This window comes from Anser anser (assembly GCF_964211835.1).
Source record: "Anser anser genome assembly, chromosome: 1".
Classification (NCBI taxonomy): domain Eukaryota; kingdom Metazoa; phylum Chordata; class Aves; order Anseriformes; family Anatidae; genus Anser; species Anser anser.
In genome coordinates, this window is record NC_139720.1 from 51,394,880 (window position 1) to 51,417,965 (window position 23,086).

General features: G+C 33.9%; 1 protein-coding gene across 9 annotated transcripts in view; it reads left to right on the forward strand.

Moving 5' to 3' along the window:
• Nucleotides 1-23,086, forward strand: part of MGAT4C (MGAT4 family member C) — a 427,868-nt gene that overhangs the window by 87,973 nt on the left and 316,809 nt on the right. For all 9 annotated transcript variants that reach the window (XM_083820113.1, XM_083820112.1, XM_083820103.1 and 6 more), the window contains one exon: nt 9,886-9,973. The gene's annotated coding sequence lies outside the window, so the exon portion shown is untranslated. The remainder of the gene's footprint in view (nt 1-9,885; nt 9,974-23,086) is intronic.

Genomic DNA, 23,086 nt, shown 5'->3' on the forward strand with positions numbered 1-23,086 from the left:
TGTCATTCAGCAGTGCATCTCTAATAAACATCTTGAGTTCCTGAGAGCCTCTATTAAAAAAGTATTGTCATTTCAGATGAACATACAGATGGCTGAAGTAGAGCTTTTGATATAAGAATACTTTTTATCAACCTTGCTCTCTGGGACCCATTAGGAAAGATTTTACATTGTATATCATCTAGAGAGCTTAAGATGTAGAAATGCTTTGAAATAAAGATAACACTGAACTTTAAGCTGAATTATAGGACCATCCCTTTGCATGTAAAGGTAACACCATATAAAAAGGTCACAAGCAAATAAATAATGTAGCTCTTTGTAGTGCTCAGAATGGATTAAATGTTCATGAAATGTGGACTGGCAAAGGAACTTACTTATTTCAGCCTGCAATAAATTCAGTACAGGCTGAGATAAGGCATCACTGTGCTTCTCTAAACCCTTTTATCTCAGCCACAAAAGGGAGAAAGTCCACTTATTCTTGGGGTGCTCAGGCTGTTTAGGTATGCAAAAGTATTATAAATACAGAGACTTTATTCTGAGGATTTCACAAAACTTGAAGTAATCCTCTTAGTCTTGTGAACTACATCAACAGATTTATACATTTGAGATAACCTACATGAAAATCAGACAGTTTGGTGTTTTGATGCACAAATATCTATCTACAAGATTTAATAGGCTAAAGTGTGATAGGAAGAGCTGTAAATAATTTGTAAAGAATTCAGAGAAGGATACTTGCCACTTTTTCATGTTTGTGTGCAGTCTGAAAGTATCCTCTCAAGGACAGAGAGGAGGACTACATTTAGGAGATCAAAATATAATGGAAACTGAATAGCCAAATGTCTCATAGCTTTCACAGTGGGAAAGTTATGCATTAATTATAAATACAAAGCTAGATATTTTGTCTGAGGAGAATTCATGAAACACCATTAAAAATAAATAAATAAATAAAGCTGACCTGTAACTGGGATAGGATGGAAGGTGTTTAAAAAGAAAAATGGTAGGGACTACTGTACTACTGTATAGGTGGCAAATGAGTAAGTGCTCGTGTTGTCTCTAATTTTTCCAGCAGTGTTTTGGGAGAAGAAGGAAAAAGAAAAACAGCTGAGATGGGAATGATGAAAGACAACTGATATGGATCATTCCTTAGAAACCTCACTTTAATGGGCCCATAACGGACATATTAGACTAAACTATCTTTGTGGAAATAAATAAAGTTAAGCAGTTATGCTAGTAGGAAATAAGAGTACAGCACAGACTTAACTAAATACATAAAGTTAAGCAGTTATGCTGGCAGGAGATAGAGTACAGCGCAGACTAAAAAATGAAGAGTCAAAGGTAAAACGTGATTCTGCATTGCTATTGAGTTATAAGCACTCTTATCACAAAACAGATATAATTCAAGGTTGTGAGACCTTGATATTTTCAGTTATATATTTTGAAAACTAATGCCCTCAAATTCTCCTCTTATATCATGTATTTCTTACACACATACAATATTATTTATACATGAACAAACACGTTCGCACAAACTTATGTGAAACTTTTCTATTTTTTTGGTAGCTAGAAAAGCTTATGACAACCTTTTTCCTTTTACAGAGGTTTGACTGTTTATATTGTTGAGAAATGTTTACATGGGGTTTTGTTGTTCTTGTTGTTGTTGTTTTTTGGTTCCTAAAGGCAAACATGGCTGCATGAACCAGTTAAATAACTTACACCCTCTCATAAAGTTTTTATACCTTAAAGCTTGGTATGCCTGCTTCCGCAACTTGTTCTGGCACCAATCTATACAGCAGGAAGAACTGAAATCCTTTCAGAGGTTCCTGCTGCAAAGCTACATCTGAAACTTGGAAGTCCCATAATTTATGTATTTATTTTTAAATCTGAAAGAATGAGTAACTTAAAAATGCTAGGATACTTTTACCACAGGAAATCTGGGAGAAATGTACTGCTTCATTCAATTTGGACCAAAATGAATTAATTAAAAAGAAATCTCAAAATTACTGGTAGATCATAATCTTTACTAGTGTTTTACTGCACTGACGAGGACTATCAGATTTATACTTCTCCTCCTCCTCTTGATGGCTACTTTTGACTATAATTTTATTAGATTAGTTTGGCTACTAATTAAAACTATTGAAACAGAGCTGAAAACTGTATCTGTAAAATCCGAGTTGTATTTTCCAGTAGCAGGAACTGCTGATAGCTACTGACTCTATACCTATAAAAATCTGTTTCAATAGTTTCTAGGATTGTTCGTCCATAGCTCTCACCTTATAACATTCAATATACAACTTTTAACATGAAGGTTAACAACTAGAAGGTTAGAAACATATCTTTTTCATGCTTTTGACCCTAAAGTCAGCTCATTACCAAGTCACACTTTCATCCTTCCTCAGCTTTGTTCTCTCAAACAGTAACCATTTACAGTAACCTTTTAACGTGATTTTTTTTCAGCTTGTGTGATTTGTTAGAGAATGCAACTAAAGCTGTTAGCAAGAACCTGTTTGCTTAATCTTCTCTGACAGCTGTTTCACACCAGAAGTATTATTTTCTCCCCTAACTCTTAGAATATGAATATACATTAGAATCCATCACAAACAGTACAGTTTTCTGTCACACCCGGTGTGAAGAATTATGTAAGAATGTTTGTTATTATTATTATTATTTGTTTGTTTGTTTGTTTCCTTGTCTATATGTCTGAATGAACCAAAACGAATGGAGACACATATACGGAGACACATATAATTTTTCCTGTAAGCTTTGACTGGTATATTACTATACTTTAAGTATATACACAAAAAACAACTGGGAGAACACCAAGTGGGAGAGCAATATAAGTATGGTTTAAGAACAAAACACTAGATATCCTGTAAGCTAATTTCATTTGCATATCTAGACTATTCTTATGTATCTATACCATAGTTCAGTAAGACATGTTTCACTTAAAATCATCCTAGAGCATAGTTTTTGCAGTATATATTGCATTCTAAGGTACAGAAGTTATGAGATCAGGATGATTTGAACAGTTTTAATTATATATATTCTTTTCTAAATAGTAAATAGGTCTGATTGCAACATGATATTGTTAGTGATTCAAAAAATAGTTATAAAATTTCCACAAGAAACAAGACCTGAAATTTTTGTTGTATTTTATTTGAAAATGTTCATTTTTGTAATGATTTCTTTTAAGACCTATATTTGACACAGTAGGTTTAATTTAAGTACAGTTAATTGTCGTGACTATGTATATACCATAAATATTGTCCTTTCTTTGGATGCTACATATTTATTTATTTTTTTTACAGAAAGAGCTCATCCTGGGTAGTTTTGATTACGTTATTTGGAGACATGTATCTCATAATGTCAATGTGTAGTCTTAATAAAATCTGACTTTTCAGAGGTTACAAGCATTTCCAATAAAAGCAATTGTTTGTTTGGATGAACTCTCATTTGTAAAACATAAGTCATATACTGGAATCATACACTGAATGAAAAAATATGCAATAAGTATAAGAGACAGTTGAGCTTTATCATAATTGTCAAACATCAAGCTGCAAGAGCCAATTTAGGCACAAGAGACACCACATGTTAGGAGGGTAGGAGGAGGTTGCACTAAAATAAATAAATAAATAAAGTGCAATAGTGTAAAGATTATTGTTATTCAATTCCTCTTCAGTTACTTTTTTTCCTTTTGATGTTTTTTTTCCCCTTCCCTTCCCTTCCCTTCCCTTCCCTTCCCTTCCCTTCCCTTCCCTTCCCTTCCCTTCCCTTCCCTTCCCTTCCCTTCCCTTCCCTTCCCTTCCCTTCCCTTCCCTTCCCTTCCCTTCCCTTCCCTTCCCTTCCCTTCCCTTCCCTTCCCTTCCCTTCCCTTCCCTTCCCTTCCCTTCCCTTCCCTTCCCTTCCCTTCCCTTCCCTTCCCTTCCCTTCCCTTCCCTTCCCTTCCCTTCCCTTCCCTTCCCTTCCCTTCCCTTCCCTTCCCTTTTTTAATTTTTTATTTATTTATTTATTTATTTATTTTATTAATGTCTCTTATTAGGCTTGGATTTTTCCTTTTCTAGTCAGTATGTCACTGTCTCTAACATTTTGTTGCAATCCCTTTCATTAATTTTGTCTTATTTCAGTTGATGTCAAGAATTTTATCTATATTTGTAAATTGGCTATGCAAATTCAGAGCTTAGTCATATTTTACATATGAATGCTTATCAGTATGGTGTTAGACTTTTATTTTACTGTTCTCCTTTACATTTAATTTTATCAGATACTGTTGAATGTCACAGTACATTATGCTTAACTCATAATGTTACAGTGAAATCTTGGCATTTGGTAGGTTTGTTTTGACACTGAAAGCATATGATTTTATAGATTTTCTAATGGAACACATTTGTTTTCATTTGTTAAATGAATATTTATCAAATAGCTTTTCAAAGGGAAGATATTTACTACAATATATTTGAGTCAGTATTAATAACTGTGCCATAAACCTCTATATTTCTGAACCAGGTGGATGGCAATCAAGTATAGTGGTCTTCTGATGAGTAGAGGTTCAGTGGTTCAGAGTTTCAACAAAATAAAATCTCTTGTAATGTGTACATATTACAGTTCTTCTTTACTTTCTTGTTCTGTTCCAAATATCATTTGAAGAGTATCAGACATTCTATTCCTAGATGTTCATTTGCTATTGGATAAATAGAAATTTTACATATGTTATTGAAAGACAGATATGACCAAAGAGTCATAGAATAGCAATAATAGAACTATCCTCTCTGCAGCGTGCATTAAGTTGCTGGAATTGTACACCTCTTGCACAAGAACACAGACTAGTAGGTGCTGCATCATGTATTTCCCTAAACGTGTCTTCATAGAATAAACTCATTTCTATATACTCTAAGTTGTCCCACCAATTCCTGTTCAGAGGCAGTTTAGATGCTTCCATTTTGGCTAATCCTTTTCTGCAGCTGTGGTGCATTTTGGTATTTTACAAGATCTACATTGACGAGTTTGTTATTGAATAGTAAATAGCAAAATTCCAGCTTTAATACTGTTCAAGAAAGAAAATTTTGTATAACATCAGTTGATCATAGAATTCTTTTGCATTTCAACTAACTTATCGAACCATAGAATCATTAAGGTTGGAAAAGACCTCCAAGATCATCTGGTCCAACCATCCACCTACCATTAATATCACCCACTAAACCATGTCCCTGAGCACCATGTTCAGCCTTTCCTTAAACACCCCCAGGGGCAGTGACTCCACCACCTCCCTGGGCAACCCGTTCCAATGCCTGACTACTCTTTCTGAGAATAATTGTCTCCTAATTTCCAACCTAAACCTTCCCTGGTGCAACTTGAGGCCATTCCCTCTAGTCCTATTGCTCGTTATCTGTGAGAAGAGGCCGAACCCCAGCTCCCCACATCTTCCTTTCAGGTAGCTGTAGAGTGCAATAAGGTCTCCCCTGAGCCTCCTCTTCTCCAGACTCAATAACCCCAGTTCCCTCACCCGTTCCTCATAAGACACCTATGTTCCAGACCCTTCTGCATCTTCGTAGTCCTTCTCTGGACATACTCCAGGGCCTCAATGTCCTTCTTGTACTGAGGGGACCAAAAGTGAGTATTTGAGGTGTGGCCTCACCAGAGCAGAGTACAGGGGGATGATCACCTCCCTGGTCCTACTGGCTACACTATTCTTGATACAAGCCAGGATGTCATTGGCGTTCTTGGCCACCTGAACATACTGCCAGCTGATGTTCAGGTGAGCATCGACCAACACCCCCAGATCCTTTTCCTCTGCACAGCTTTCCAGCCACTCTGTCTCAAGCCTGTAGCACTGCATGTGTGGTTTTTTGACCTAAGATCCCTAAAAATAATTCTAGCCAGTACACAGTGTTGATCTAATGTTTTCACAGACTTTTCTTCAGTCGCTGAACTTATCAGAGTACTCATTTGCCTTACCATAATCAACTACAAAGACAAATTAAAGCACTAGGGTTATTTGCAGTGTTGTTTAGTTTGTCTGTTAGCTATAATTTCTGACTTTCTTCAAGATATCATTTTGAGCATTTTTTTTACTTTAGTATGTATAATTAATATTCTATATAATGTGAATTTCCAATGCATTTTTTTCTTAAGTGTATCAAAAAGAAAATGTTTAAATTCTTTCAGATTCATACTCTACTCCAAACAATATAGACTTGTTTATTTTTCTTAGAGTTTGAGAATTGAAATTGACACATAGACAGTATATGCAAATTCCGCTGTTGTAGAATATACAGGCCTACATACATACAGAGAAAGAGCTTTAAGAACATGGCAAGTTCTGATTTTAATGCAACTTCATCCAGGGCAGAATTATTGTTTTACTGCACTTATAAGTCTTTATATGAAATAAAACCAATTGCTTAAGGGGGAAGTGTTTCTTTTATGGATGAATTTGAATTAGTATTGTTTGAGTACTAATACTCTTCTTACTTAGATTTCGTTATCACTTTGACTAGTTCAATTTTATTTATTTATTTTTACTAAAAAACAAGAAACAAACCAACAAGCAAACCAATTGGTTTGCTAATACAACATGTGCTTATCATATTACCTGCAGACCTTGACCTTTGTTGCTTTGTTGTGTACCTTGGCAAGAAACCTTCAGAGACTGAAGTCTGAGACTGATACAGTCATATGACCTATGTCTATTAGTTCCAAGGCTATTTTCTACATGACAAATTATGTTCAGCAGCTAAGTGGTGAGTGACTTCTACTGGACATATCTAACATCTGAGAAATGTTAATAGTAAGGTGATATTCAAAATATAGACCAGGAGGAAGAACTTACATAACTATACCATGAAGCCAGACAGTGTTTTAGGGATTTTATGCATGTTTACATGAAAAAAAAACAAAAACAAATCAACAACACCCCCCCCCCCCAAGTTTCCATACATTCTCTTACTATGTTTTAGTAACAAACTTGTCCTTGATACACATTTTCAGAATCAATTTTGCCATATTATTATTTTATTATTGTTGTTGTTGTTGTGGGAATTTGTTTCTAAGTTAGGTAAGTCATTTTATATTCACCACAGTCTGAAGGATCATATAAGAAAGGGCTAAGCACAAGAGTACCTAGGTGATAAAGCTTCTTGCTTTCATGATAATGCTATCATGGTATTCAGGACTGCTTGCTATGTGTCTTCTACAAGACAAATAAGCAATATCAAATAAGCAGACTGAGTGATAGACATAGCAGAACTACCGAAATTTAACATACCATTTAGGTTGCCTTTTCAAATGTACAGTCATCTAGGTTGCCTTATCAAACGTACAGTGAGATTTCTGGGAATGCTTCTGTATGTTGTTTGCAGCAGATAAGTTGTTAGCCACAAAAAGTGACAAGAACTTGGAAGAGCCCAAGTTCTAATCTGAAATTTTTCCTTTTGTCTCATGAATTTCTGTTTAGATCCTGAATCTGTGAGAAATCCAAATTCAAACTACTTCAAACACTCCAGATTTATATATTATCTCTTTGTATTCTTATATAAGCTTTGAGATATTTTTCCTAAGATGTCTCTTCTATTATGATGAACAAAAATCTAGTGAACTTTTTTGCAGAGAATAGGATAGACTATAGTACTAGACCATTCAGTAAGTTTTGTTATATCATTACCTCAATTGGTTTTTATTTTACTGGTAAGTTTTTGGCTCATAAAAATATTTCCAGGTAAGTGCAATTTGATTGTGTATTTCCTATTAAAATCTAATTTAAACAAATAGTATTGATATAAACATGGAAATAGAACTTTCTATCTATTGAAAATTAATGTATTTCAGCATAAAGAGTTGCTGAAAGGAAAATAAAAATTATATGTATCCTATCACCAGAGGTCACAGTCTAAACTAAAAAAAAAAAAAAAGCTATAATTTTTGCTTGATTTAAGCCAATACAAAATAAGTACTTTTCTGTCTGAATGGCCTGTCATCTCCTGGAAAGTTGAACCTTAATGTATTATGCCCTCATTTTTCATCCCTAGTTTCATTTCAATAAATGTAGTTTTCAGACTCTGTAGGGTAGCAAACATCTACTACAAGGAAGATTGTGATGCTCCATGGGTTCTTTATGGTATGTTCACATGATGTATTTAGCTTCAGACACCCATTTTTTAGTTGAAAGGCAACTACTAATATATAAGAAGCAATCAAAAGCAGCTTATTCCATAGCTTTTGGTAATTCTTTGAACATCTGAGTCCTTCTTCACAATAAAGCAGTATTCTCCCCCCTGCCAATAAAATTGTAATTTCATTTCTATTTTTGAAAACAAACAAAAACAACAAGGAGTGTTGTTCTTCAGGTGTCACTATTGGTTCCAACACTATTTAACATCTTTGTCAGTGACCTGGACAATAGGATTGAGTGTACTATCAGCAAGTTTGCCAACAACACCAAGTTGAATGGTGGAATTGCCGTACTGGAGGGAAAGGATACCATCCAGAAGGCTCTTGACAGACTCAAGAGGTGGGCCAGTGCAAACAACATGAATGAAGCAGTTCAACACAATGAAGCAGTTCAACAAGGCCAAATGCAAGTTTCTAAACCTGGGTCAGGGCAATCCAAAACATGTATACAGACTGGGCAATGAGTGGATTGATAGCAGCCCTGCAGAAAAGGGCTGGGGGATATTGTTGGATAAAAAGATCATGAGTCAGCAATGTGTGCTTGTAACCCAGGAAACCAACCATGTGCTGCATCAAAAGAAGTGTAGCTAGCAGGTTGAGAGAGGTGATTCTCTCCCTCTACTCGACTCTCGAGACCCCACCTGGAGTACTACACTCAGATTAAGGGCCTGCAGAATAAGAAACACATGGACCTGTCCAGAGGAAGGCAACAGAAGCACACAGCATGTCCAGAGGAATGCAACAGAAAAGATCAAAGGGCTAGAACATGTCTCCTACAAAGAAAGGCTGAGAGAGATGAGGTTATTTAGTCTAGAGAAGAGGAATCTCCAGAGAGACCTTACAGCAGCCTGCCAGTACTTAAAGGGGACCTACATGAAAGCTGTGCAGGGAATCTTTATCAGGGATTGTAGAATTAAGGCAAGGGTTAATGGCTTTAAAATGAAAGAGGGCAGACTTAAATTAGATTTTAGGAAGAAATTCTTTGCTCAGAGGGTGGTGAGGCACTGGAACAGGTTGCCCAGAGAAGATGTAGATGTAGATGTAGATCCCTGGAAGTGTTTAAGGGAGCGACCTGGTCTAGTGGAAGGTGTCCCTGCCTATGGAAGCAGGGTTGGAACTAAATGATCTTTAAGGTCCCTTGCAACCCTTGCAATCATTCTATGATTCTGTGGTTCTACGCATGATTCAGTATTGAAGACACTGAACAGTACTAGCCCCAGTATGGACCCTTGTGGTACGCTGCTTACAAGTATTTGTGGTCTGGACCACTGACACTCTTCATCATGTAAATGAGAAAAAAAAAAATGCAGTGATGGTTCTGCTCAATTCTACTTTGGGCAAAGGATACTTCAAGTTTTGTCTTGCACTTTTACAGCTTTAAACTTTCTAGACATATGGAAGTGTCACTGCTCCACTGAAACAATCAGGGGTATGCATATGAAATTGCTAGGATAGTCACCACATTTAAGGAATGCAAATTCTGCAGTTCTGCTTCCAGAATGTTTGTTTACTCTCTGAAAATTTTTATTCCCAATAATTACTCATTCACGGTGTTTGTATCAACCTGTGTTAACACTAGAGAACAGCATGCTAAACTTATCTGTTTTTTACTATTTTGTACACAATAAAATGACTGTGTTTGGTGAACCATTGTATAGAAAGTGAGAGAAAATAAAGTATTCTGAAAGATTTACATGGATTTCATTTTTGTCTGCTGTTTATTTCTAGAGGAACAGCTGTATCTTGAACCTCATTATGTGGCCTTGATACAGTAACCACCTCTTCAGACAACTGTTAGATTTGGCAAAGTTAAAAGGTAAGTAAAAGTTTAAGCATTAAAATAAATAGATTTTAGAAAATGAAAACCTCTGTGTTTAGAAGGTGGCACTGCTATTATGCATTAAAATGTCTAAAACCCGAAAGGGGAGAGTATCTTTGTAATCTATTTTAAAACGTATTAAGTAGTTCAACTTGTTTGTGGTGGTTTCTAAGCTGTGATTTTTTTATTTTTTTCAAAAAAAAAAAAAGGGGGGGGGAAATAAGCTGAATTTCAAACAGTTTTTTTCTCTTTATGTGTCTTTGGATCAGTAAAACAATAATCCAAGTTTTCAAATGTATTAGATGCCAATGAATATTGGGGTGCCCTGTATAACTCTAAGAAAATTGCTTCATAAGGTGAATGTATCTCTCCTGTGATGTATTCATTTGTCTTTTTTAAGCAGAAAACAAAGATTGGGCAAGCTTAATACAAATAATCAAGTGAAATGGAAAGAGTTAAATGAGCGTAAGGCCGAGAAAGCAATTATGTCAGGGTTTGACATAATTTAATTTAGGTGAAGCTTGTTACCTTAGTATTAGTTATTTTAAGAAGTATTGTTATTGTATGTATGTATTGTATTGAGTATGGAGTATTAATTATTTTAAGAAGACTTTTCTCTGTTGTGTGTCTGTGTACTTGTGTTTAAAAACACTTGGAAATCATTCCTCATCATTATACAGAATTCCCAAATCCTCCTGATAGAAACTGCTTCCTTGCTTATGTGAAAAATGTTGAGTGACACATAAAATATGAAGTGTTTTTAAAATACTGTTTCTAAACTATGTCAGCTGTTATTTGCAAAGGATTTTATCACAATGTTTTGAAGCAAAACTATTTTCCTGAAATGCTGTATCAACATTATGCACACTCTCCATCTGCTACTATTCTTTAGATTGACTTTTCTATGCCATTAATAATTAAATGTTACTTGAATATATTTTTCTACTACCACTCAGTAATATCAGAAATCTGTTTTACTCTCTTTACTTTTCTGCTAACTTCTCTTCTAGTATTATTCTCATTTCATATTTGATTAAATCTCTCCTGTCAATTATTTTCCTTTTTGACACAGAAAAATCCAATTTCAATCACAACATTAGTAAAATCAATTGTTGAAAATTTTGTGTTTCCCAGAAAAGTAATCTCTCTTGTAGAGACTTGAAGCTACAGAAGTGTTTTTCAGGGATTGTCTTTTCTGATATATCATGGACCTTCCATCACATTTATAAAATAGGTTCATGTGAGAAACCTTGTCAATTTCTTGAAAGCATGCAAATCTGTAGAATAAATAACTTTAGAGATAGGATGCATCCGTTCTGAGCAATCAAAGGTTAAAAAAAAAAAAAATTGCTACTATCTGAATTTCATAAGCACACTAAAAATTATCATAATGAAAGACTAAAACCTGGAATTAAAAAAAAGTACTAACTGTGCATTAATGTTAGTGTCAATAAAGTAATAGTGGAGAAAAGTGTCCAGATAAAATAAATGTATCACCTCTGCTTCACCAAACAATTAAGGAATTGGAAAAAAAGACCAACTTTTATGATGCTGTGTTTTTGTGTGTTGTTATTTTGTTATTGTTGTTTTTCTAGGTAGAAAACAAGCATTTATTTAGTGTTAATAGATATTATCATTAGTTTTGCCACCACTGTTATATTGTGGCCATATAGGTGACTTTTTTCCCTTTTTTTTTTCTTTTAATGAGGTAATATAAATGTTTCTGTTCCACATTCCTTTTCCAAACTTTTGCAGTCCAATAGTAACATCTCATTTTTCAGATAACATAGCTTGAAAATAAATTGTTAAAATTTTTACTTGAATTTACTTTCAACAATAGTTGACTTAAATAAGTTGCTGTTGGCAATCTGCTATGTGCATTTTTTTTCTAGGACACTGAACTTCTCTTATACTTGACTTATCGTTACTCTATGAATAAAAACTAGTAATTATAACTCAACAGAGAAAACAATTTTCCTGAAAAAAAAATGTTAAAAAAATGGACTATTTTGGAAATAATGGTCTTATTGGTCAGGAATGTGAAACGTATTTTTCAGGTGGTGATTTGAATTTCACCATTCAGTCTTTGTGCATGACAAAAACTAATTTCAATTCATGCCTTCTCGGGTCACAAGAAGAAATAATGACAAGTCTTTCTGTTCTGTACCTTCAAATCATGCAGTTTTCCAAGTCTGACTACATATTATCTGTTTTAATTATCTGCTTCTATTGTATTGCACTGTATTTCAAATAAAAATAATATTTTATGGTTTTAAATTTATCTTGTTGTTGTCAATCTTGGGAGCTAAATCTTTAACAAAGTGGATTTGGAATATGAAATCACTTTCTGGTCTCTATTTCAATGGGTTTATATATAGTTGCTAGTAAAATCACCAATACCTATATCCATGTAATACCGCAGAGAGAAAGATATACACAGTGAAAATGTGCAACATATTTTACTTGATTGGTCATAAACTCTCTGATGCATTTCAGGAGTTGAAAATAGTGTTTCTTGATGTATTTTAGGAATAAATCCTTTATATCTGATTAAAATGCAGATGAACATCATAAACTATTGTAATTTGAAAAGGTTCATTTCCTGATGCAATATTGCTTCCATCTGCTTTAGGTGTAAAGCTTGGAGCAAATGTGCTACAGCTACTGAATCCAATTTGGATTCAGATGCAATCCCCCAACCTAAAAGATCCCATGTGAATAAAATTCCATTTTAATACATCTAAAATTTCTGTTAAGCCGAAAAATCCCACAACATTATAATGAAATTATTAATAATGAAAAATGATGGAACTGCTAGTACAAATCTGCATAAGAACAAATGGAAAATCTGAATGACTCTGAGGATAGAATCAAATCTCATATCTCAAATCTTAAAATTCTTATAATGATAATTCAGTGATTTTTAGATCTTATGTGGTTTGCCTAGTACATAATGAGAGTTACAACAAACCAGAAATCTGTGCGGGCACTTATTTCTCTGTGCTTTGCAGATCATCTCTAGATTTGATCGACTGCTGGCTAAGGTCTCGTATTATGGAATTGCATTACAGGACTTGTTTAGGGAAGGGAAAGGATCCCAATTTCTTTTATCTTTGCACATTATTGTTTGTCTCTAAGGACCTAAAAGTAGCTTTGTAGATACTTCATAACATCAGAAAGATGGTTAAATGTGAACTTTTGTATACATATACTTAAAAATTAGTAGGGAGGCACAAATTTCTTAGGCTAATGGTCATTAGTCTAGAGGCTGGAATGTGAAGAGTTATGTTCTTAAAAGTATGTGAGAAAGGGAAATATTGTCAAAAAGGTAATTTCCCATTTATAATTATATATTTGTAATTGACAAGAAGTATAAGTAAACTGCCCTTTTTGTAAAATATTGTAAAGAGTTTGTGCAAAACAGTCTTTTTTGAAAGCTGGCATTGAAGGCATGGATCAGAATAGTGGTTTGACTTTGAGAAATTAAACTCAGTTATTTAGTGGCAGGAAAGTGTAGACAATGAAGAGAGAAAAATATATATAACACTCAGCTTGCTAAGAACAGTATTAGTGTGCGAAATGGTTAACTGTCAACAGTAGCTTTCTTTATAACTTTTGTTATTGAAAAAAGTCATTGGATATTCCGTTCACTCTCTTTTCAGTTGATGTTTTGAAAGCCTGAATGTCACTCTATTTTAAACTGATTTCCCCAAAGTATTTTTTAAAGGAACATCTAGATGAATCTAAATCTTCAGGAATCATTTTTTTTTTTCCTTTGATTCCTGGAGTTATGTAGTCATGCTTGAGTCCTGAACGAGAGCCCTTCAGGCTATAGCACTACAGTCTTGCACACTAGAATGTCGTATCTTGCGTGGTTGGATTGAAAAGATAATTTACATGCAAAACCTGAAGTAAATGCAGACAGTAACAGAAATATTCTCAAGTGTAAAAGAAATGAAAAAATAAGTATTTTTTAATCTTAAATCTTACATCTTTCAGAGTGAGTATGTGTACTTTTTACAGATATTTTCATTGTAGAAAATTATTAAATACTCTCTAAGAGCAGAAAACATCTACATCGAAGAAAAAAATACAAAGATCTGCATTTAAATCTAAAGCAATAGTGATTGAAGTGAAAACTATATATGAAGATGTATTTTGTACAAACCTACATAAAGTAACCCTCTATACTGAAAATGATAATAATACTTTGGCTACTGTAGCTCCTTTGCTCCTGACATACTGTGAGTAGACCAGTACTTGAGTGCTTTTCTTACTGTTTAGAATCCATCTTTTAGGGGATTTTTTTTCAACCTTTAACAAATAAAGTATAAGTCTTTGCATAGTTATAGTTTACATCAAATTTATTTGTGTTTTCTTGTGTTTTCTTTTTGTTTTGTTTTGTTTTTATTGCCATTTTCGTATTAATAGGACCAAGCACAGAATAAAAATCTTCTTTCATACTTTCTGAAAGATGAATAAAAAAAAGTAAGAAACAAAAACATTTCTCACCAAAGGAAAATAATCTTCTGTTCTTGAGACTAATGATAAATTGTATTGGTTACATTTTTGAAGGTCAATATTTACCAACCATATCAACCTAATATAACATATGAACATCTCCAGTTATTATTGTTGGTATGTGTAGTGAAATTCTCGTAATACAGGGAGTTGTCCAAACTAGTTCAGAATTAGCCAAAATTGTTAGAATGAAAAATTTAACAGAATTCTCTTGACCCTTCTTTCCATCCATATAATGTCTTATTTGAAACTATCAAGTTTTAAAATTAAGAACATCTATAACAGATAGAATGAGTCGTCTGTGTAAATTAATTCTGTTTTACTCATTTTATAGATGGATCTTAGAAGAGCCATGGGCTATTTCTGGAACTTGTCATGCATATTCTTATAGCTAATCACCCTAATAATCTCTGGAAATACATTAATTCAGTCTCACCAGGGCACAAGAAGTAAGATGGAGAGCATGTTGACTATGAATTGATTGAAATGTAGGAAAGCAAGTATACTGTCATATTGGGCTAACTTGGCAAAGTTTTGACAGTGGAGTGGGCAGACAGGAGATGGAGGAGGGGAGTGCTGTAGCTGTAGTCTTTGTGAGAAGAGCCCAGAACCTGCTCCATGTCAGGTAAGAGCCAGTTCCAGGTGGCTCCAAAAGGGACCTGCCACTGGCCAAGGAACAAGCCAATGAGTGATGGAAGGAAAAAAAAATAAAAGGAAAAAGAAAAAAAAAAAAAGAGGAAAAAATGCTGTGCCACAGCATCTGGGAGAGAGAGGAGTGAGAAAATGTAGAGAGAAAGACACCAAGGTCAGCTGCAGAAGGAGGGCAGGAGATGCCCCAGGTGCTAGAGCAGAAGTTCCCCTGCACCCTGTGAAAAGGCCCCTGGTGGAGCAGGCTGTGCCCCTGCAGCCCATGGGTCCCACACGGAGCAGATCTCCACGCTACAGCCCATGGAGGAGCCCCCGGTGGAGCAGGTGGATGTGGCCTGGAGGAGGCTGCGGCCCATGGACAGCCCCCACAGGAGAAGGCCCCAGGCCGGAGCTGCAGCCCATGGAGAAGAACCCACACAGGAGCAGAAGGCCTGGTGGGAGCTGTCACCTGTGGGGGACCTGTGCTGGAGCAATCCATTCATGAAGGATGGATCCCATGGTACGGACCTATATAGGAACGTAGCTATCTGTCAGTGTGAGACCACCACAACTGTTCAGATAATCTTTGTTAATTATCTGGAAAAAGTCAGTCTGTAGCAAAGTGTCTCAGCTGTATATGCAACACGCTAAATGCTATCATTCCATCTATATGAGAACCTATTCCTGTTCCTAATGCGTACATCAATGCGGCAAGATGAAATTAATATCAAAATTATGTCAAATTGTTCTTTTCCATGTCACCTTTTCTTTTGATGGTGACTTAGTGTCTCTAAAGTGTGTAATCTCAACTTCAAAATCAAAAATTTCTGCCTTTGTGGTAAGGAATGCTGAAAGTCACGTAACTACAAATACACACTTAAATGGTGTGGGGGAAGGGGAGAATAACCCCAGACTTCTCAGTTGGGTTGCTTGAAAAGGTTAGTCTTCAGCAGGAAGTGAAATAAGCAGGATCAAGGACAAGGAAATGGACATTTGTCTCTACAAGATATCTTGTATAAGAGCATGGAATTGTTTGGGATGCATATTTATATCTGATATATAAATGGCAAATTTATAAATGGCAAATTTGGTAATAAAGTTTCTTCAGGATCTTCAGTTGTTTCACATACTAACAGTTTAGATGTATTTAAAAATAAAGTTGGAGGACCAGGCAGTTAAAGAGAATTGTGAGCATTCTTTACACGTAGAGGAGTGTTCTTAAATTTAAGAGTGTTGCTTAAATTGGTATCTGTGCATCATCACAGTAAGGAACAGTAAAAATATTATGTCACTCTGAATATCAGGTATCAACTAAAAAGATTTGGTATCTGGTCGTATCTGCTGTATTATGCACTACAGACATGTCGGACATCTGCCTCCTGAAAGCTCAGTTCTGGTGCCTTTGATGGGGAATGAAACGATGACTTAACATAAATGACAGAATGTGGAGGTGTCAGTTCCTGAGGATTGGCAGGGCAAAACACTGGTGCCAGAAAGGGATGCATACAGATTGCTATCTGATTTTAATATTTCGAAGTTCTCAAAGTTAAGAGCAACAAAAAATTCATACTATGATCAAACATTCTTGATATATTAGGATAGAAAGCATGTTATGATTTTTTCCCCTTTAAAAGATGGAAAATTGAGTACGACTGTTAATTTCTGGGACTATGAGGAAATAACCTGATCTTTCAAGCCATTAACTATTACATATGAATGAAAATTGGCAGTGTCTGTACAGCTAAGTTAATAGATGACATAATGTGATAGAAATTACAAAGAAAGAGTGAAATGTAATGGGCAAATTGTAACTGAATAGTTTCTGATATATTAGTAGGACTATGCCCTACATAACAGTGTTTACCAAATTCTGAATGTGGTAAAATAACTGCCAACATCATTGAATAACAGCAATTTCTTCAACTTTCTAATCTGACCAAGAAATAATCTTTCCTCAGTTTGCATCTTGAAAACTTCTTCAAATTTTGCTTCTTTGTTCTGTCTTTCAGTACCTTTCTCATTTGTTACTATTATTATTATTATTAATGTTCTATGAATGTTATTGTTGGCTGTGTACTCTCAGGTACTGTGAAGCAAACTGTAATTGTGTGGGACTATCTATTTCCTAGTTCATTGTGGAGTAGCACAAAGAGGAAAAATGAAGGTTCAATAGATTCTATTGGGAAAGAGGTAACTTTCAGATAATTATAAGGTAATCCTTGCCTGCTGAGGAGCTGGGAACTTTCCTGTTGATGCATTTGAGAGTTTTCAAAATATATAAGAATTAAATAATTTTGTTTCTGAGAGGTTTGACAATATGTAAGAATAAAATAATTTGTTTTCTCCTAGCAAAGAAAATGACCCTTAAAACAGCTAAAATATTTTTTAAATTCTTACGTTTTTCTTTTTAATTTGTTTCTTAGTTTTTTACTTTTCTCTTGAACAGTACCAGCAGTTGCAGATTAGGTAAAAGCAATAATAGCTATAAAATGCTTTTTTCTCTTGATTTCAGTATATTATTTTTCAATTGAACAATTTCATTAATCTGGACTATAAAGCCAATCTATGTATGTATATATATATGAAAAAATGGACATTAATATATGGAAATAAAAATTCTTGGTTGCAGAGGGGTCACATAACTGAGTTAATCTAACAACTCACTGCTGTCAGCACGAAGGTACCAGTCCTTTTCCCTTGCTTTCTTTTGTATTCTGAACTGGATTTGTCTTCTAGCTCTATTGCACCACATTGTACTCATATGACCGCTTCATGAATTAATTTCACTTAGTAAGTGAATAATTTTCTATATAGTTACTTATCTGAATCATATCTCAGAGGTGTCCCACTAATACCAAAGGTGGGGAGGTATCTCCATGTGGGAGGAGTGAAGGAAGAAGAAGGCAAATGGAATGGGAAAGAATTCCTCTTTTTGCAACAGCCATCATATTTTTAATATTTTTAACCACAGAGAAATTTTTTGCTAATTATTTACCAAAAAACATAGTTTGATTTAATGCTTAAATGGCCTTTAACTTTCATGAAAACTCCATCCATTAGAAAATTCTAAGTACAATTTACATTTTAAATAGTTTAATTGTTCTATTGTTCATGTTAGGATTGTTTATACAAAAATAATTTTACATTAACTTAGCTGTTTCAGTTCTTGTAGTAATGAGTACATTTCTTCAGCTACCATGGAAACACATTGCTGGTTCAGAATACCAAATTGTATATTCATTAGGTCTCCAGATTAAAATAATAATAATAATAAATTACTAGATCTTTCAGTATTACACAAGGATTATACCAATGCTTTGTTGGTTTGAATGTTTACTGCAAAGTCTAAAATCATAGAATCATAGAATCATGTAGGTTGGAAAAAACCTACATGGTCATCTAATCCAATCTTTAACCTTGCACTGCCAAGTTAAAAACAACATTATATAATTTGTTTGATAATTAGCTGTTGCTTCACAGTCCTTCAATTGCCTGCATGATCATTTCTATTTATTTTTATCAAGATATTTTGTTGACAAGAAAATCTGTAAAGTGGAGACATTGACAGCTCCACAGTTGTATGTTACTCTGACTTATTTAAAAGAAAGGTCTTTAGCATTATGTGATTTCAAAGTACCTTTAGGATCGGTGTTAACAAGAATTCTCATTATTATTATTACTTAAATAGAAATTACTGTTTAATAGTAATACTTATTTAGTAAGTTATTACCAAATCTCATTTTGTAATCTGTTAGATCTTTAAAATGTGTTGTGCTTATATTGCCTATTTAATATTACTGAAGTTCTTCCTCAGTTTCTAAGTGATTGTAACTTCTGAAATACTTATTTACTTTATAGTTAGCTGCAAAAAGGACAAAAATATATTTCTAAGACAAAACAATGGGTCATTGAAATCTGCATAATTTTTCAATAGTTGATAAAACTGAAACCTACTTAAGTAATTCACTTTAATAAATACAATGTTCTAGCACTGTAAGCAATGTGTCAGTAGAGAAAGCTATAAGAGAAAAACAATGTTAGTTTATTGAAATCTTTGGTATTCATTCATGCATAATGTTTTCAGTATGCTTTTCTAGCTTGAAATAATTTTCTTTTGAAGTCACTGAGCTTCTTAGTTTTGAAATGTCATCTTACATCTAAAACTATAAAGCTCAATAATGTGACATGAAAATCAGGCCTCCAAATGCAATGTTTGCAATATTTGACTTTGCAAACATTTCAACTTGATCAGAGAATGGATACAACATTGTAAGTTAAAACAAACAAACAAACAACAAACCTAAAAATCTGTGAAATGAACTCTGCAGAACCCACAAAACTTCTACACTGACCAGCAGCTAGTTGGGTTTAATGAATTGTGGTTGCTGTGTTTTCTTAAAGCCAGAGGTGGTAATTTCTGGTGCTGTTCAACTGAATCATATTGGCTATTGCCTTTTTTCCAAGATACTTATGAAGAGCTAGCTATTAACTGTTCCTTTTTATTTCTTTAGATTTTATTTAATGCTTGTTCTTTTACGGTTAGACTGGTTTCACAAATCCTTTAACGTTATAAGATTACAAGATTTGGTCTTCTATACCACTTCTGTGCCACCTTCTATACCACCTTCTAGCAGAGTTTCACACAGAAGCAGAAGCTCTCAAAGATGCTTTAGGACCTAATGTAACAAGCTTCCTACCTAAAGCCACGATTATCTGTAACATCTGTCATTAAAATCTCATTTTTATCTAATCTGTTCTTAGATTGACTGTTGGAATGCTTCATCATCCTTGTTCTTGGTACTTTAATTATTATTATTGTTATTTTCATTTTCTGAATCTTTTTCATTTCAAATGAAGCACATTTGTGTTTATTTTACTAATCCCAGTCATAAAGAAAGCTAGTTTTCCTTTTCTCCTTGACCTATCATAGAATCATAGAATGGCTTGGGTTGGAAGGGACCTCAAAGAGCATCTAGTTCCAACCCCTCTGCCATAGGTAGGGATGCCACCCACTAGATCAGGTTGCCTTATGATGTTTTTGACAACTATTTTATTTTTTCTCAGTCTTCTGCAGAGAGAGAAAGCCAGGGTGGTTTTGCACCACAGGACCTGTAGATGAAAGCTTTATTAATTCTTATTACTTTTATCTAACCTTTATTTATTTAGTTCACATGCTTTTAGAAGGCAGTTCCCAAAACACTCTAGTGATTGTTATTTCCAGTCACAGCCAGAGTTTATGGCTTTACGTGATTTCATGGTTTTGTTCCTGTTCATACAGCTCTACATTGTCTTCAAAAACCACTTTGCAAAGAAGGTAAGTGATTGCCCAACCTGTATCTGGTCTGTTGATTATTTTTGCACTAAGTATAGAAGTACTTACATAATTTGTGTGTAGGTGCATCTCTAGTGGTTTTCTATCTTTCTGGACCTATTCTGCAATATCTTGAGGTAATTTTCATTTGTCTTCGAGTATGTTTGCTGTTCTCCAAAGTTTTGAGCTATCTGGAAACTGAATTTCCTCTGCATTATAAAGTTAATTTATGAAACTATTGAACAGCAATAATTTCACAACAAACAGTTGTAGAGCTCTGCTTGACATTCTGCTCCACTTCAAGAGAGCTCTTATCAATGTATATTGTGTCACCAAGCTCTGCTTAACAAGAACACCACAAATACCTGCATGTTCATCTTAATTCTGCTATTTTTCTACCATCTTAATAATAATAGTTTCTTGAAAGGGAACCTTGGCTTGTAGAGTTAGAACCCCAGTGCTTACAGTGCAGCAGCCTTCAGGTCACTACACAGGGGAGTGAACAGAACCACTTTGCTTGACTCAGGTCCAGTCTGTAGTCTTAGAAATGAAGATGTTTAAGTTTCGATGTGAATTTGAAATGTGTTCAGTCATTCTAGATTATAAATAAGCATGACATTTACTAATTCTCTATTAATAACTAATAATGAAGTTAAGCAGTGTTGGGAAGAAAAACTCAGTCTTTCTAAAAGATGTTATATTGCAGCTTCTTAATTCAATTGGATCCCATGGAAATTGTTAGGTTAAACCAATTAATGAAGCCTCATTAGCTGTTGCTTCTTCTGAAATAATCTGAGCTCGTGGCTATAAAACAAACAAAAAATGTTCAAGGTTTTTTTTTTCTTGATGGCTGGACTAATTCTGCTAGGAGAATAAAGCCAAATATTTTATTAATGAAGACAAAATAATGGTTTCAAATACGTAATGAGAGTGTTAAAGTATTACTTATATTTCAGTTATAATGCATCTATCTCTAAAATTTATTCTGACTTTCAAAGGCCATCCTATACTCTATTGCTTTTAAATGAAAGAGTATTTATTGTTTCTTACCTGTAGTTTTCTGTATTTAGGGAAATAATAATACTTGTATCAAGCATAGTGAAGCAATCTTGTTTTCCATTGGCATATACTTGAGACTTGCATAAATGAAAGTTCATTCTTAAGCCATCTTTTAGAATGTGCTGTAAACAGTTTGTCTACCTGAAGTTGTACAATAATACAAAAATAGGGATTTCTGATGATGTTTAGGCTTTCACCACTCAAAAAGATTTAGATAATGAAAATTTTACACTCCATTAGCTTACAGTTTAGAGCACTCTTTCTTACTTTCTCTCCACATGAAAGGAGGACATTTTTTAAGGTTTCAAATGCAGCCAGCTTTAGTATAGAAAACAATTAATATTTTAACACAAGTGCAATGTTTTAAATGAAGCAATCATTAAAAAAAAAAAAGAAAAAACTAAATTTAGAAACCAGCAAAAGTAAAATATTAATATTATTCCAAAAAAAGGGGCAAAAAAAAATTCATATTCGTACACCTTCACAAATATCAGCTTGAATTCAGTGCATGTGTATTCAAATAAGATCTACAAATAAAATAATTAAAGAGGAAAGAAAAAAATTTAAACTTAAAAGCTTCTGTAATCAAGCTACTATATTATAGATTTGTATAAATTGCTATTACTGTCCAGTAGAATTGTACACGTATAGTGGGAAGAGAGAGTTTCATCAAATGTCTTTTTTTTTTTTTTTCAAATGTCATTAAAGAAAGATTTAATGTTTTGTGAAGTTTTAGGTCTTTAATACGTATTTGTTCTTCTACATGAAGTAACATCACATACTAGTTTATGGCTGAGAGTGATCTTTCAAAGAAAGTGAGAGAACCTTTAATAACTTTTTCTTTGTATTTCATGTTACATATTTAAAATAAATGTAATTTAGAGTTTGTGAAATGTGCTGAATTCAGAGCCCTAGTAATAAAAATCTTTACACCAGTCATCAATTTATTTAAATCAGAAAAGTGTGGGTTACCCACTTGAAATATTACAGAATAGTAGGTTTCATCATGTATATTTGTTTAGTGATTTTTTTTTTTCTGACTAGTCTAGTAGTCATGCTTAACTCTGACTTTTGAGTCTTTTGAGTATTATGAAGTAATACTTGAAGTCAACTGGCATCCATATGAGTGAAGAACTGTCCACCTTTAATTGGTAAACATATAATTTCCAATGTGTACATATCTTTAGATGGGTAATAACATAATTTTTAATAATTCAAGTTGTTCAAAAGAAAAAATAAATAAAAGAAGTGATGCTAAGTAGGAGGACTGAAAAAAAAAAAGATTAGCTTTTAAAATTTACTAGATAAGATACAAAAGGCAATGTAATCGAGAAAAGGAAACATTTCACAGTTTGGGAAAGTTTATCACATCATTATTGTAAAGTCAAATCTTGACATATCAAAAAAAAAGTGTTTAAAATTTTTATAAATACTTTATCTGCTCCTTTGCTGTAAACTTGGCCTATTTTGTACATTTCAATAGATATCTTACAAACTTAGACTTTTACATTGTTCATTTTATTCTTGAAAAGTCTGTTTAAATAAAATCATAAATTTGCAAAAAAAAGGCAATAAAAACAAACAAGACTAAA